This window comes from Agelaius tricolor, unplaced genomic scaffold (genome assembly GCF_023055355.1).
Source record: "Agelaius tricolor isolate 1412-34295 unplaced genomic scaffold, bAgeTri1.0.p SCAF_12, whole genome shotgun sequence".
Taxonomy (NCBI): Eukaryota; Metazoa; Chordata; class Aves; order Passeriformes; family Icteridae; genus Agelaius; species Agelaius tricolor.
In genome coordinates this window covers 2,002,335-2,015,910 of record NW_027269272.1, presented here as the reverse complement: position 1 = coordinate 2,015,910, position 13,576 = coordinate 2,002,335, and the positions used below count along the sequence as shown (strand labels likewise).

At 42.7% G+C, this 13,576-nt stretch overlaps 1 protein-coding gene across 2 annotated transcripts in view; it reads left to right on the top strand.

Annotated features, from left to right (window-relative positions):
* AMER3 (APC membrane recruitment protein 3) overlaps positions 1 to 12,295 on the top strand; it is a 42,199-nt gene extending 29,904 nt beyond the window's left edge. For both annotated transcript variants that reach the window (XM_071437096.1, XM_071437097.1), the window contains exon 3: positions 7,115 to 12,295. The gene's annotated coding sequence lies outside the window, so the exon portion shown is untranslated. The remainder of the gene's footprint in view (positions 1 to 7,114) is intronic.
* The last annotated feature ends 1,281 nt before the right edge of the window (positions 12,296 to 13,576 follow it).

Below are 13,576 nucleotides of genomic sequence, written 5' to 3'. Positions count from 1 at the left end.
CCAAAGGACTAGAAATGATGTCTAGAAATGACAATGCAAAACAAACAGACACAGGCAGATGGAACAGTACAAGAAAAATGAGAGCACCCTTTGGCCCTTTAGAATTTGAAGTGTCATCGAGGTTTTCATACCTTTAGGAATGGACTTCCAAACACAAGAAGCCCCATGGAACACAACATTACATTTCTTCATTGGAAGTGTAACAAGGAGAGAGGGCAGACTCTAATTGTTGATTAATCATAAACACCAATCAGTATTTAAGTAGACTAGGATACAACTGACAGGCTGAGATTGGCCTCAGATTCCTTGGAAGGGGTGTTAACAACCAAATCATGGCTCTTACAGAATAGGATAAATGAGGGAAAATACACAAAGCAACACGTGTTGGGTTTGCATAATCAAACAGAAAAACACTGATTTGGAATGACAGTATTCTGAGTAGATATGAACAGGCAAAACTGTGCTTATCAAGGCCAGAGGAAAGGCAAATTTTGATACCTTAGAAGTAATATAAACAGAACATGAGCTACAGCCTTAGACATATATAAAAAAGGATTTTATGCGCAGAATGAAACAGATGCAGACACAGCCTGCATATGAGGACAGAGAATTTTGAGTCAAAGAGCAGTGCAGTGACTTGCAAGATAGTGGGCTGTACCAGCAAAAGAAAAAGAGCTGGCTCAGAACAATTAATTGCAAACATACTTAGAGCAGTTTGCTACTTACTCTCGGGTGCTGGGAGCTTGTTTGCTGACCCTAACTTTAGCCAGTCAGCAAATACACCATAGATGTGAACACAAAGATGACATAGGGTTCATTGCAAACCAGACTGACTGTGCCCTGCAGACACAGCCAGCTTGTACTTGGCAATCAGTGAGCCAGATGCAATTGGAACACTGCTAACTGCCTGTAAATGATGCATTTTTTAAAAAAACTGAACCATTTGAGAGACTGTATTGCATTCATTACCATTTCAATCAACAGCAGCACAATGCAGCACTGACGAGATTGAAATGACTATCCAATATAAATAATCTGAAAGGCTCTTGATAGCTGGGGCAGAGATTATTTACAGATTATTTCATTATAGGCTTCTTATTTGGCTGAGATTTTGCACATGTGAACTTGTCCCATGCTCCAGCCTTAGCTGGGTAGGCAGCTCTTTCAGTGAGAGAGATAAGAAAAGAAATAAGGTTGAGGAAGGCGTAATGGAGGCATGGAAAATTGATTTTCAGACTGTGACCTTGACTCAGAGGTTGAACATGAGCTGTGAAGCAGACAATGAGGACAGAAACAAGCTGCAGACAGCAGAGCAGCAAACTTTGCTTGGAATTAGAGATTCTGAGGCCTGTCCCTGCCCCCATAATCAAGTGCAGTAAGCATGTGATGATATTTAAACTTGCAGGGATCATATTTATCAAAGCACAACAGAGCTCACACACTGTTTCTCTCAGACATAGCATTTCAGAAGGATGTTATTCAAGCCACTTGAGATGAAGGAAAAAATGAAGAGAAATTTCTATACAATGCATCAGTTATTTTATCACATTCTGATGGTTTCATTTGTTCACATGCTCATAACATATTTAATTGAACTAGTTTTCTGCTCTGAAATTTTTTGTGATGGGTCTGAAGTAATACAAAGTTTTACAGAAAGAATGAAATCATGAGGGAAGAGAATACTGGTTTCTGACAAACCACATGTGATGTAGTTAAGAAAACAGGGAAAAGTGGCTAGAGTGGTTTAAAATTTGCAGTTTGTCACTGAGTTATGGGGTCAGACACAAACTGTTCCGAACTAGAGAACAACCAAGAACCACTTGTATATTACAGGGCTGTTTCTCCAGCAAGAAGCAGTTAAAGGGGCTCTGTCCTTATTTTCTTTCTGTGCCTTTTCCGTTGTGTACTCAGGGAAAGAAGGAACTAGCAAGTCAGGCTAGGTCCACACTCAGAATGCTCTGTCAGCACAGGATCATGTATTATAATATTATGCAGTATATTATGCTGGCACAGCATTTCAATGCACATGCAGCTTATAACAGCAAAAAAAGGTTTTTACAGTATAACATCTTGATTACCTGGAAGTGACAAGTTGGTTTTTATGCACAAGTGACTTCTGGCAACATAACTATTTGTCAGGTCACACCCCAGGTGCTGATCTGTGCATAACTCTGCCAGCACAAAATCTGTAGAACAGTCCTGGCCTTTGAGCCATGGGGGAACCCCTACTCTACCTAGAAAACACTGCTTGGGCTTCTTAAGGCTTCTGGAGTGGCATATAGAGGTTGGAAGAGAACAGGGAACATGAAATAGATTTTTTCTAAAGCGCATTCTGACACAGACTGAGAATCTGCATTCCACAAGCAAACAAAACTGCACAATGTGCAGAGATATAATATTACAGCATTAAGGTCCTCTGTCCCTTACACAGAGATCCTCTGAGCTCACAGAGCACCAGCACAGCTGCAATATTTCTATGTGAGTGGTCAGTCTTCAACAGGATTCAAATCTAGCCTAGTAGTATTGGGAATTTCCTACAAAATAGAAATATTTCTGAATAGAAATAACAGTATTTGCTTTTGTTAGTGTGCAGTAGTGTGCTCAAGGTGCCATTCTGAAATGGTACGTGCCCTGAAACTGAACTTACTGGAAAATAAAACCCCTCAATTTTTAAAAAAAAAATCCAGCCAATTCATGATTACAGTTTTTAAAACAATACTTTTTGTGGAAAGAGAGTTTTTGCATATCTCGACAACATACCATTAAGACAGAATTTCTTTCTGTTCTGTGCATGCTGATTATGATCAATTCTGTTCTACTGTAAAATCTTCTAGGTAGTGAAGCATTTTTTCTATTTTCCTGGAAGCATATTTTATTGTTCCAGTAAAACTGAGTTTTCACAAATAATATTTACACTTTTGAAAGGCAGCATATTCCCCATCTGAAAATTCTTCCATCATAAAATTCCCAGCTAACTGTCAATCTACACAAGCAGCCAGGGCAATTAGCTCTGCATGATAGCAGAGCTATTAAATAACCTTGGCATCAAGGTTACAGCAGTTCAATGACCAGGCTAGACAAAGAATGCTTCAGGGCATTCCCTCATGGTAGAGGCAGCTCTTGCAAAGGGCCTGCCTCAGTTTCCCATTCCCAATGCCTACTAAGTTAATCAGCTTTTTTTGGGGGGTGGTGGGGCAGAGGTGGAGGTAATACAGATGAAGTCTGTATTAATCTCTTAACTGATATTGTTATTCAACTTCCGGGTCAGACTTCTTGACTTAGAATCAGCTTCTCCCATTTTTCTTCAACTGCAATCAGCAGGTTTTCTCCAGCTTGGAGAGTCCATATTAGTCCCATCTTCCATCAGATACACGTTCAATTTCACTCATCCAATCGCTCTTGATTCTCAGGCTGACATAACAGGCATATCTTTGTCCCAGATGAGAGAAGGAGAAATCTTACAATGCAAGATTCTGCATCTCAAGCCCTTAGGGGCACAGTGGCCCTACATTCTAGCTTGCTCCTGACACTAATAACTCCCAAGACGCTCTTCTCTGTAGCAAAGGCTACATCAAATATTTTTTAAACTGATTTCCTTAGGCACACAAGCAATTGATCTTGCAAAACATCCCTTCTGGCCTTAAAGGCCCAGTGTTCAAAGTCTGTACAACGAGGCTTTATGAATTCAACTGATAAATGTCACACCAGAAAAAAAGAGAAAAAACATCAAATGTTTTTTGATTGTAGGAGGAAGGAACAGAGAGCTGGAACATCACATACACATCACAAACAGTTTTAATTTGCAGGTAGAATGGAGATGTCATGAAAACATCATAAAAGGGGAGCAGCTCAGGAACAGAGTTATTTAATAATGCCAGTAAGAACTGACATTCACTCAAACTCTATGGAATCTGCAGATGGAATGACTGTGCTGCTGCCTGGGAAATACTAAAAAGTCAGGGGTTCTGGGGACTTAGTAGGGATGATGATATCGGGACTTACAGGCTGCAATTGCCAGACAGTCGGGATGTGAAAATTCAGCCACCAGACCTTCCCACGCCCCTGCTGCAGCCTCTCCTCTTCCCCCTGCTGCTGTTCTGCTGTGCCACCTCGTGCCCACCAGCTGACACTGCTGCATAGAACGGGACACCTGCACATCATTAAAGTCCTTCATGTTGAGCTTTGTGAGACCAGAGCAGTGTTCACCTGTGCCCACTGACACAGCTGTAAACAGGACACTTGAACACGGAACCTGCACTGTCAAAATCCTTTCTGTGTTCCGGTGAAGGCCAAGATGCTCACAGATATTTTCAGACTTTCAGCGATTACAGGCAGAGTTTTGAATTCATTGCAATTCAGATTGTTAGGTAAGACCTGCATGGTGGACGTTTTCCACAATTGCTACCAGAGCCATTGCACTGTCTGCTGCCCTTGTTCTCTGGGCTGTGTAGCAGCATGTCCCGGGGCCCAGAGCAGAGAACTTTAAGAAATTCCCTGTCCTTTACCAACTTTGATGCTGACCTGTAGTATTTTGAATAACCACATGACTACCTCATGTTTTTTACTTGCCTCACTGTAAAATGGATGACACTTATTTATTTCACCACAGTGACAGAGCTTTGGCATGATTTTTCACAGCAGATGGGGCTTTAGAGATCTGCAAACAACATTGTTTTAACAAACTGGCAGAAACACCTTTCTGATGACAGGGCACACACTGGGAGCTTCGCAGAGTACACTCAACAGAAGGAAGCACAGCAATCCAAACAGCTGAAGGTCTTTGCATTTAGCAGATTTTCATAACATTTGTCCAGACAGATTAATATTCTTTGATTTTTCAGGAACTGCTGACATTCAGGTTACATGGGGACTTTCAGGTGCCAAACCCCTCACTTTAGGCAAGCATCCTGAATGACTTGGGCACAGTGAAGAAACTCTTCCTCTAAGCAAAAAATTGTAAAAATTGTACAACCTGGGAGTCAACCTGACAAACTCCTCACTGCAGTCGACCTGGCCTCATCAATCCTCTCATGGGAAGCCCAATCACAAAACCCATCTATTATATAAAAATGCTGCAGCTCGGAGCCAGCAGCCTGGGGCTGCTGCAGCAGAGCCTCAGAGAGGGGACAAGCGCAGGGGATGGAGCCGGAGCTCAGCCGCGAGGGGTCAGTGCTCCGCCGGCAGCGCTGCGCTTGGGCCCCGCGGGGAGAGCCCGCTCAGCTCCAGGGGATGGAGCCGGAGCTCAGCCGCGAGGGGTCCGTGCTCCACCAGCAGCGCTGCGTTTGGGCTCCGCGGGGAGAGCCCGCTCAGCTCCAGGGGATGGAGCCGGAGCTCAGCCGCGAGGGGTCCGTGCTCCACCAGCAGCGCTGCGTTTGGGCTCCGCGGGGAGAGCCCGCTCAGCTCCAGGGGATGGAGCCGGAGCTCAGCCGCGAGGGGTCCGTGCTCCACCAGCAGCGCTGCGCTTGGGCTCCGCGGGGAGAGCCCGCTCAGCGCTGGGGCGGACCCGCTCCCCCCAACAGCGCCAGAATGGAAACTGCTTCATGGCTGCCCACTAACCCGTGGAAAAACAGCCCCCAGATCAAGGAAAACAAACTGTAGCAAGCTTATGAATATCACGAATTCCTGCGCTGGCCTGCCAAATACCGCTGCAGTATTTGTGTTCGGGATTCTCAGAGGATCAGGCCTCCTCCTTGCTCGGGAAGCGTGCCCGGGTCAGCAGAGCCGGCAGGAATGCAGCAATTGCCAGCACTGTGACACGGCACAAACTGGGGAGTCATTTCTGCTACTGCCTAGGGACACTGACAAGCTGGTCATGTACAGGAGACCATAAGCACCAGTTCCTGAGTAAGAACATTGAGGAGTAATATTCTGAGTATTGAAGGAGTACAAAGATGTCTTATATTTCCAGTTACATGAAATATAAAGATAGTAAGGGTACAATAACTATTTTTACTTAAGCGAGCCACCTCAGCACATTTTAAGTTTTTTTCTGGTTTCTGGGGTGACTTTTATCAGTTGAAATTCTAACCCTATTTTCATGCTTCTGAGCTTTCACTGATAATTGGGCAAGAGCAAGCTCCCACTGACACAGAGATGGCTTTGGTGACCAAGTTCCGCCCTGTACATCAGTCAGACTGCTCAGTCACAGCTCTGGAGCCTGCTCCTCACAATGGGCAGAGGTTGCAGCTGGCACAAGGGAATCAGGAGTGCAGCAAGAGCCATACTCTGAATTGCATCCATGGGAGCCTGTTAGTCCCAACACACCAGACAGGTCTGTCTCAGCTAATCTGATAATATTTTTAGGAGTTCCTTAGGCAGGTGCTTAACAGGAGCCATCCAGGGGAGGAGTAGGCATATTCTTCCCTCTACTGCCTCATTCAACCTGGACTTCTTTACATTAGTGCCTTCCAACCCATGAAGAGAAATATTTAGATGAGCTTGAGAAAGAAAAGGACTCTGCCTGCAAGGGGACACAACTGAAACCAGAAACAGATTGATCTGTCCTAATGTATTTGCTCTGTTTTAGAGCCACTGCTGCCTGTGACAGCAGCAGAGACAGAGATGTCACAGGAAAGGAACAGGACAACAACAAAGAAAGGGAAAGCTGAGAGATCTGGGCTGGGTAGAGGGGCAATGGGAAAGCTGAAGTTGGTAGGAGAATATGAATGCAAAACCAGAACTGATTGTAGCTTTCCACTTTTGGTTCTTTAAGTGAGATTCCTCTGCAAAAAAGACTGGGAAACCATTACACTGCATCACTGGAAAAAATAATGAAAAACTATAACCACATTTTTAGAAATCGTGAGGGCTTTGGGGGTTGCTTTACTTATCTCATGAAAATTCAGAAGCCTAATGACAAAACTCCTGCTAAGGAAACACTTGCAGGAAGCTGCAGATGGCATATGGTGCAGAGTTGACAAGTTACTCTAGACTAGTTTGTCTAAACAACAGAAAATTCTTATGTCATAGCTAATCTGACCCTGGTTGCATTCTGGTGGTAGCTAGTTTTTATTTCTGGTTTTAGTTGTTTTCCTTCATTCACTCCCCAATATATTTTAAATAAAAACCTGAAACAAAGATGCGAACATTTAAGATGTTTTTGCTTATATTGCAGGTGCAACACTGAAGAATCTGTTTGTAGATACGGACGTACCCCCAACACAGCATAGCGTGGCAGCTCCATGATGCTATATCAAGACCAAAATCAACAAGGATTTCTCTCTGCAGATCTCACCAGAAGTGTTGCAGCAGAAAATCATGCCAGTGTGTTAGAATGACAGGCACAGTTAGGAGTTCTGGACAACCACACACCCCTGAAGCCATAGTTGCAGATGGCTGGTAACTAATACTCTTTTTTAAAAACAAAACCACACCCAAGTTCAGTAGGATTTTGAAAAAATTCATGCCATGATAAGGTTTAAGAAAAAAATCATAGCATATATCTGTCATATCATGCCACACAACAAATGAAAATATCAATATATTTTTAAAATACAGGTATGTGCAGAATAAGCTTTCATTTGGGAAGCTGCTGTGAAGAGGTAAAATAGTTTTCTGTTGTACTGATTTTTCTTTAATTTTAGAGAAAAGCTTTATATATTTTATGGCAACCAAGCCACAAGGTTCTAGACTGCAGATTACACTGGTATGGCAAGATACTGCCTAGGAAAAGGTATTTTTTGAACAAACAAAAATATCAGGAAGCAAAACATAGAATGCCCTCTATCGTTCAAAAATAAGTGTTTATCATAGCAGAAGTGGTGAGTAGAATAATGAATTATATGTAAAAATCACCATCAAAAAGATAAATTGATTCCATTTTAAATGAGCAAAACCATGTTTTTAATATCCATGATAACAGCTGCACTTAATTTTACATGAAGCCTTCCTTTTCTAATTGAAAAGCTGTTCTCAAAGTACAAGATAAGATATGCTATTAATCCAGTTTACATTTTTTTGTGGCATTCTTGGAGTTAGTTTAACAGTCATTTTCATACCTCAGTTCAAACCTGGTCTTGGCTGTCTCATATTTTGAGAATAAATTGAAAAAAAACCCTATGCTTTGAAACCTGATGATTAAATGATCCCCTGTAGTCATGGTGTGTTCATAGAGATCTTTACAATCTCCTTGTTAGTATCCTGCTGTGGACAGTATTTAGGGGCAGTATCTTTGCCCTGAGATTTGCTGTCATGGGGAAAAGTGAAAGAAGGACATGAGGCTGGGAACTGCAGCAAGGTAAAAATACCTTAGATTAAATGCCTGAATTTTGATGTCAAAAGTTAATTTCTACCTTTGATCATTAAGAATGTAAAGAATATATAACCACAGTATTTAAGAGATGTCTGCATTTTGCAGAATCTGGGTTTAAAATGCATGATATAGCAGGACTAGGAAGCTATAAATTGATATCATGTCCCCTAGCTATGGTGCTTTCTCAGTATTACCTGACACTTATGAAGAGGCGAGCTTCTCTCTCCAACACTCCAAGACTGCCAGCACAAATCAACTTTGAGAATGCACTCATTTTACCACAAGAATCTCCTGAAAAGATAGAATATAAAGGGTCTAAGACCCTTTTCCATGGCCCACAACAGTATTTCTGAAGACTGCTTTGAAGTTGTCATTTAACCTACAAAAGCCTGAAACGCCAAGGAGTTTGTCATACAGGCATTTTTCCCCTAGAATACTAAGTGACACATTAGAATTGAGCTAATAATAATAAACATAGGGCTTAATATTCCAGCAACAGACAGTCTGTACAAAAACTAGCTGTTCCTCACACAAGTGATCCCTTTCCTTTTGTAATTACCACAGTAGCCTCCTTCAGCTCACCAACATCTCTTGTAATGAAGGACAAGAGGACCTCAAGGTCCATGGGCAGAATTTCTCCTCCTTGCAGCATACTGCACATCTCTTCCCTGGATTTCAGGTTGAGTAACTGACTTCATGGAGGAAAACAAAGGCAACAGAAAGAAAAAGTCATCTTGCTCCCGCATGGCAAGGAGACAGTATTGTGGTGGAGACTATTATTTTTCCTACCCTACAGGCACAGAACAACAAATGATTTGTCCAACTTTATTTACCTCCTGGTGTCTAGGTTCAGCATTGACATAAACAGCCTGTCCAGGTCCTCTGGATAGCATCCCTTCCCTCCAGCAAGTTGATTGTTCCACATACTTTGGTGTCATGGGCAAACTTGCTGAGGTGCACTTGGTCCCACTGTCCATGTTAAACAGGGTCAGTCCCAAAGCCAGCTGGAGGAATGTCACTTGTCACTCTCCAATTGGACATCAAGCTGTTGACCACCACACTTTGAGTGTGACCATCCAGCTACTTCCTTACCCACTGAGTGGTCCTTCCAGTCTCCAGTTAAAAGCCAGGGATGTCACATGGGACAGTGTCAAATGCTCTGCACAGGTTCACGTAGGTGTGACTTGCTCTCCCCTTGTCCACTCGTGCTGTAACACCACCAAACTTCACAGAATGACCAGGTTGGAAGAGCCCTTCAAGACCATCAAGTCCAACCCAGCCCCAACACCTCAACTAAACCCTGGCACCCAGTGCCACATCCAGGCTTTGTTAAACACACCCAGGGATGGTGACTGCACCACCTCCCTGGGCAGCCATTCCAGAACTTTATCACTCTTTCAGTGAAAAGCTTTTTCCCAATATCCAACCTATATTTCCCTTTGTCAGGCATGATTTGCCCTCAGTGAAGTCTTACTGGCTGTCCCAGTCACTTCCAATGTTTTCCATGTGCTTTAGCACAGTTTCCACAATGATCTGTGCCATGACCTTGCTGGGCACAGAGGTGAGATTGACTGGTCTGTTGTTCTCTGGGTCTCCCTTTTTTCCCTTTTTAAGGATGGGTGTTATGTTTCCCCTTTTACAGTCATTGGGAACTTTACTGGACTGCCGTGACTTCTCAAATATGATTGATAGTGGCTCATCCATTTCTTCCACTACTTCCCTTAGGACCTGCAAATGAATCTCATCAGATTCCATGGACCTTTGCACCTTCAGGTGGGTTAGATGTTCTTGAACCTGATCTCCTACAGTGCAAAGCTCTTCATTTTTGCATCCTTGCCTTTGCCTTCTGTGGCTCAGCCAGTGTGGCCAGAGCCTGTTGGTGAAAACCAATGAAAAAAAGTCTGAGTAACTCAGCTTTCTCTGCGTCCTGAGTAACCAGGTCTAATGTTTCCTTCCAAACAGGGCTCATTAGTTCCTTAATCTTTCTTTTATCACTGATATACCTGTGGAAGCTATTCCTGGTGCCCTTGCTGTCCCTAACCAGATTTAATTCTATCAGGGCTTTAGCTTTCCTCACCTGATCTCTGTCTGCTTGGACAGTGCTGGTGAGGACAATTTCTGTGTATTCCTACCAGACCACCTGTTCTTGCATCCATTCTTATTAACTTATTTTTTGTTCTGTTTGTTCAGGATCTTCTTGTTCATCCATGCAGGCTTCCTGGCCTTTTTACCTCATTTCCTCTTTTTTGGGATGCCTTTCTCCTGAGCTTGGAGGAGATGATCCTTGAGTATCAACCAGCTTTCTTGGACCCCTCTTCTCTCCAGGGCTTTACCTCATGGTATCCTACCAAGCAGATTCCTCCTTAAGAGGCCAAAATCTGCTCTCCAGAAGTCCAGGGTAGTGATCTCGCTGTGCAGCCTCCTCACACTTGCACCCTGACACTCTAAGGTCCTGGGTTCAATCCCTGCTGCCAAAAGAACAACTGTGGATCTGCATTACACACCATGGAAAAAATGCTTGTGGGTAGTCTGTTCTAGTCCTCCCTGTGGAGCTGCATGGCTGCTGATGCAATGTTGGGGAAAGCTCAAAAATCTTTGGGGCTTAATCTCCATTTAAAGAACCAAGAGAAAATTTCCCTCCTCGAGGTCATATTAAATAAGGTGTTTACTAGGATTGTCTGTACATGAGTTTAAAGGAGAATCTTTAAATTAAACTTGTTATATTACCCAAGCAACAGCTCTAACAAATGAAGACAGGCTGGTGAAATTATTGTGAATTTTTAGTATTCACTGCATGAAAGTATTCAATTTCTCATGCAGCATGTAGCTGTGAGAACAGCTTTCTTCAGCCTGCATTCAGCCTAACACACTGTCATTCCCCTTTGGAGTTAGATTTTTTAGCTTTTCAATAGATGTAACAGAAAATTAAGATAAAATATGAAGACTTTTTCAGATTTTTGTGGGTACAAAACTTCAAAGCAGCTTGTATGAAACTGTTCACCTACTTCTTGTCCTGTTTTTGCAAGACTGGAAGCAACGACTGGTTGTGTCCAGACAAAGATCAGAATAATAATTAAAAGAACAATATCTTTATGCTGAAGACAGCCTCCAAAAAAGGAAAAAAGGGGTTTCCCCCTCTCCTCATCTTATGGTTTATTAAAATGTAAAAAAATTGTTCTGGAAAAATTATTTAAAATATAACTATATTCCTCTCAAGACATCAGTTCTTGACCTTCCTTCTTTTAATACAGAATTCATTGGAATTCCCAGCACAAAGACCAGGTACCTGAGTACCCTTAACAAACCCATATGTACTGCTATGAGTGGAGAGAGCATGCACCCCTTTAAAAGACTGCAGTGCAAATAATCTCATACTAGTAAAAACGTCTGGGAAAAGTGTAGGAAGAAGTACCAGACCCACATGAACTGTCAGGTAAGTGCTCCTTCCAAAAGCAAAGTATTAAAAAGGCAGTCAGGTATCCCAGTCAGATGTAAGGGATGGGAACTTAGCACAAGCCCCAGAGCAATACTTTGCCTCACTCACAATATTCCATTGTTCTCAGTAAGCTGGAGCATTTGGTGGCAGGATATTGGAAATGCTGACATTTTACAGCAAATGCAGAGGATGCACAATAAAGTTGCAGGTAAAATGAGGAATATTTAAGACAGAACAATGTTACATATTCTGAGTTCTACTTAAGGAAAAGAATAAAACTTCTTGATTGACAATGTATATGCATGGTACATATAAATATTATAATAATAAGTGTGTATACACATGCTTAAAAAAGGATTTGTGCAAACTTAAGTTCAAGAATGGGGAAGAAATCTCAAGCAGGTACCTTTTGAAAATCTGAGTAGCAGATTAATAAAATTTCAGTGCAAACATGGGTTATTATGTAACTAAGATACATGCATTTATATGCTGTTTAACCTATTTTGTTAACTATTTTTCATATATGTCATATCTAATGTACATATGCTTTATGTATTATATTTTACTTACCATATTCTACATTACATATTAAAGTCACTTGGATTCAATGTTGTTTGGTCTCTAGTCAATATCACATCATTGCTTCATATGACATTATTGAATTACTCTTTCCAACTCTGCAATTTCTTTATTCAGAAAAAAAATCCCTCCTACTGCTTATGAATAATTTATTTTCTTCAAATCCCCAGCCTATATCAAATGGATAAAGAGGTAAAATTCACTTCTCTAATTTTTCTCCTCTGTATAGGACTGCCTTATCAGTCAATCAGCACTGGCAGAATCAGAATATCAAGATCAAAATACTTAGTAGTCTTACCCTGATAGTCTTATATTGAATATTTAAATTGATTCAGTCATAAGCATCTGTCACTCAATTACAAGGACTTTTAAAGTCCTTTTAACAATTTGCTTAATGTTAGCAAAATTGTAACAATGCATTAATGCTCCTAAGTAGAAAATTGCAGAAAGGGAAGGAGAGAGCCCAATTTTTCCATGATGGAGCACCAATATAATGAAAGCTGGCACAACCTGAAATGCACCAGCAGTCATACAAGTGCAAGAAAGTACCAATCCACATATTCCTATAAGGGATCCTTTAGAAGGTGCATCTGGAGTAATGAGGAAGGCAATGATAATGAAAGGAACACGGCTCAGTTGATGGTGTGTTAAGAAGGAGCATCTTGTTTAATACACATGTAGCAAAGAAAGGCATGTTGCTGTCATTGCAGAAATCGACAAAACACCACAAAACACCCACCGGGCGGTGTGCTAGGGATGGGCCAGATAACAGCCCACGGTGCTCTTCGGTACCTCTGGCTGAGCACGTGTTGGCACAAGGGGGCTGCAGAGCCCTGCTCTGCTCTCTGACATGCGAGACTCCCACCCACGGAGCGCGCACCCGATCACACACAAACGGCTTCAGCCTCTGCCACACACCTCCTACAAACAAACAGCCCCAGCTGTTTCCAGCTGAGCAGCTTGTGCCTCAGGTCCCGCTTCTATCACGGCACCCAGTAATGTGATGCACACACCTGAGCCTGTGTGCTCTGAACGCAGTAACTCGAGAGGCTCTGCCGCGCTGTAGAGAGCAAGGCTCGCCCCTCACATCCCCCACTGGGGGATGCTCCTCCAAGGCAGCCCCGAATCCTCGAGCAGCCTTGAACCAAATTACCCAGGGCCGTTCCACCACGGGGATTTACCTGCTCGGCACCTGAGCCCGCCCACCTCTCGCGGCATCTGCGTTCACTTGCCCGTCCCTCACGGCACCTGTGTCCCCTGCCCCTCACGGCACCTGTGCTCACCTGCCCGTCCCTCACGGCACCTGTGTC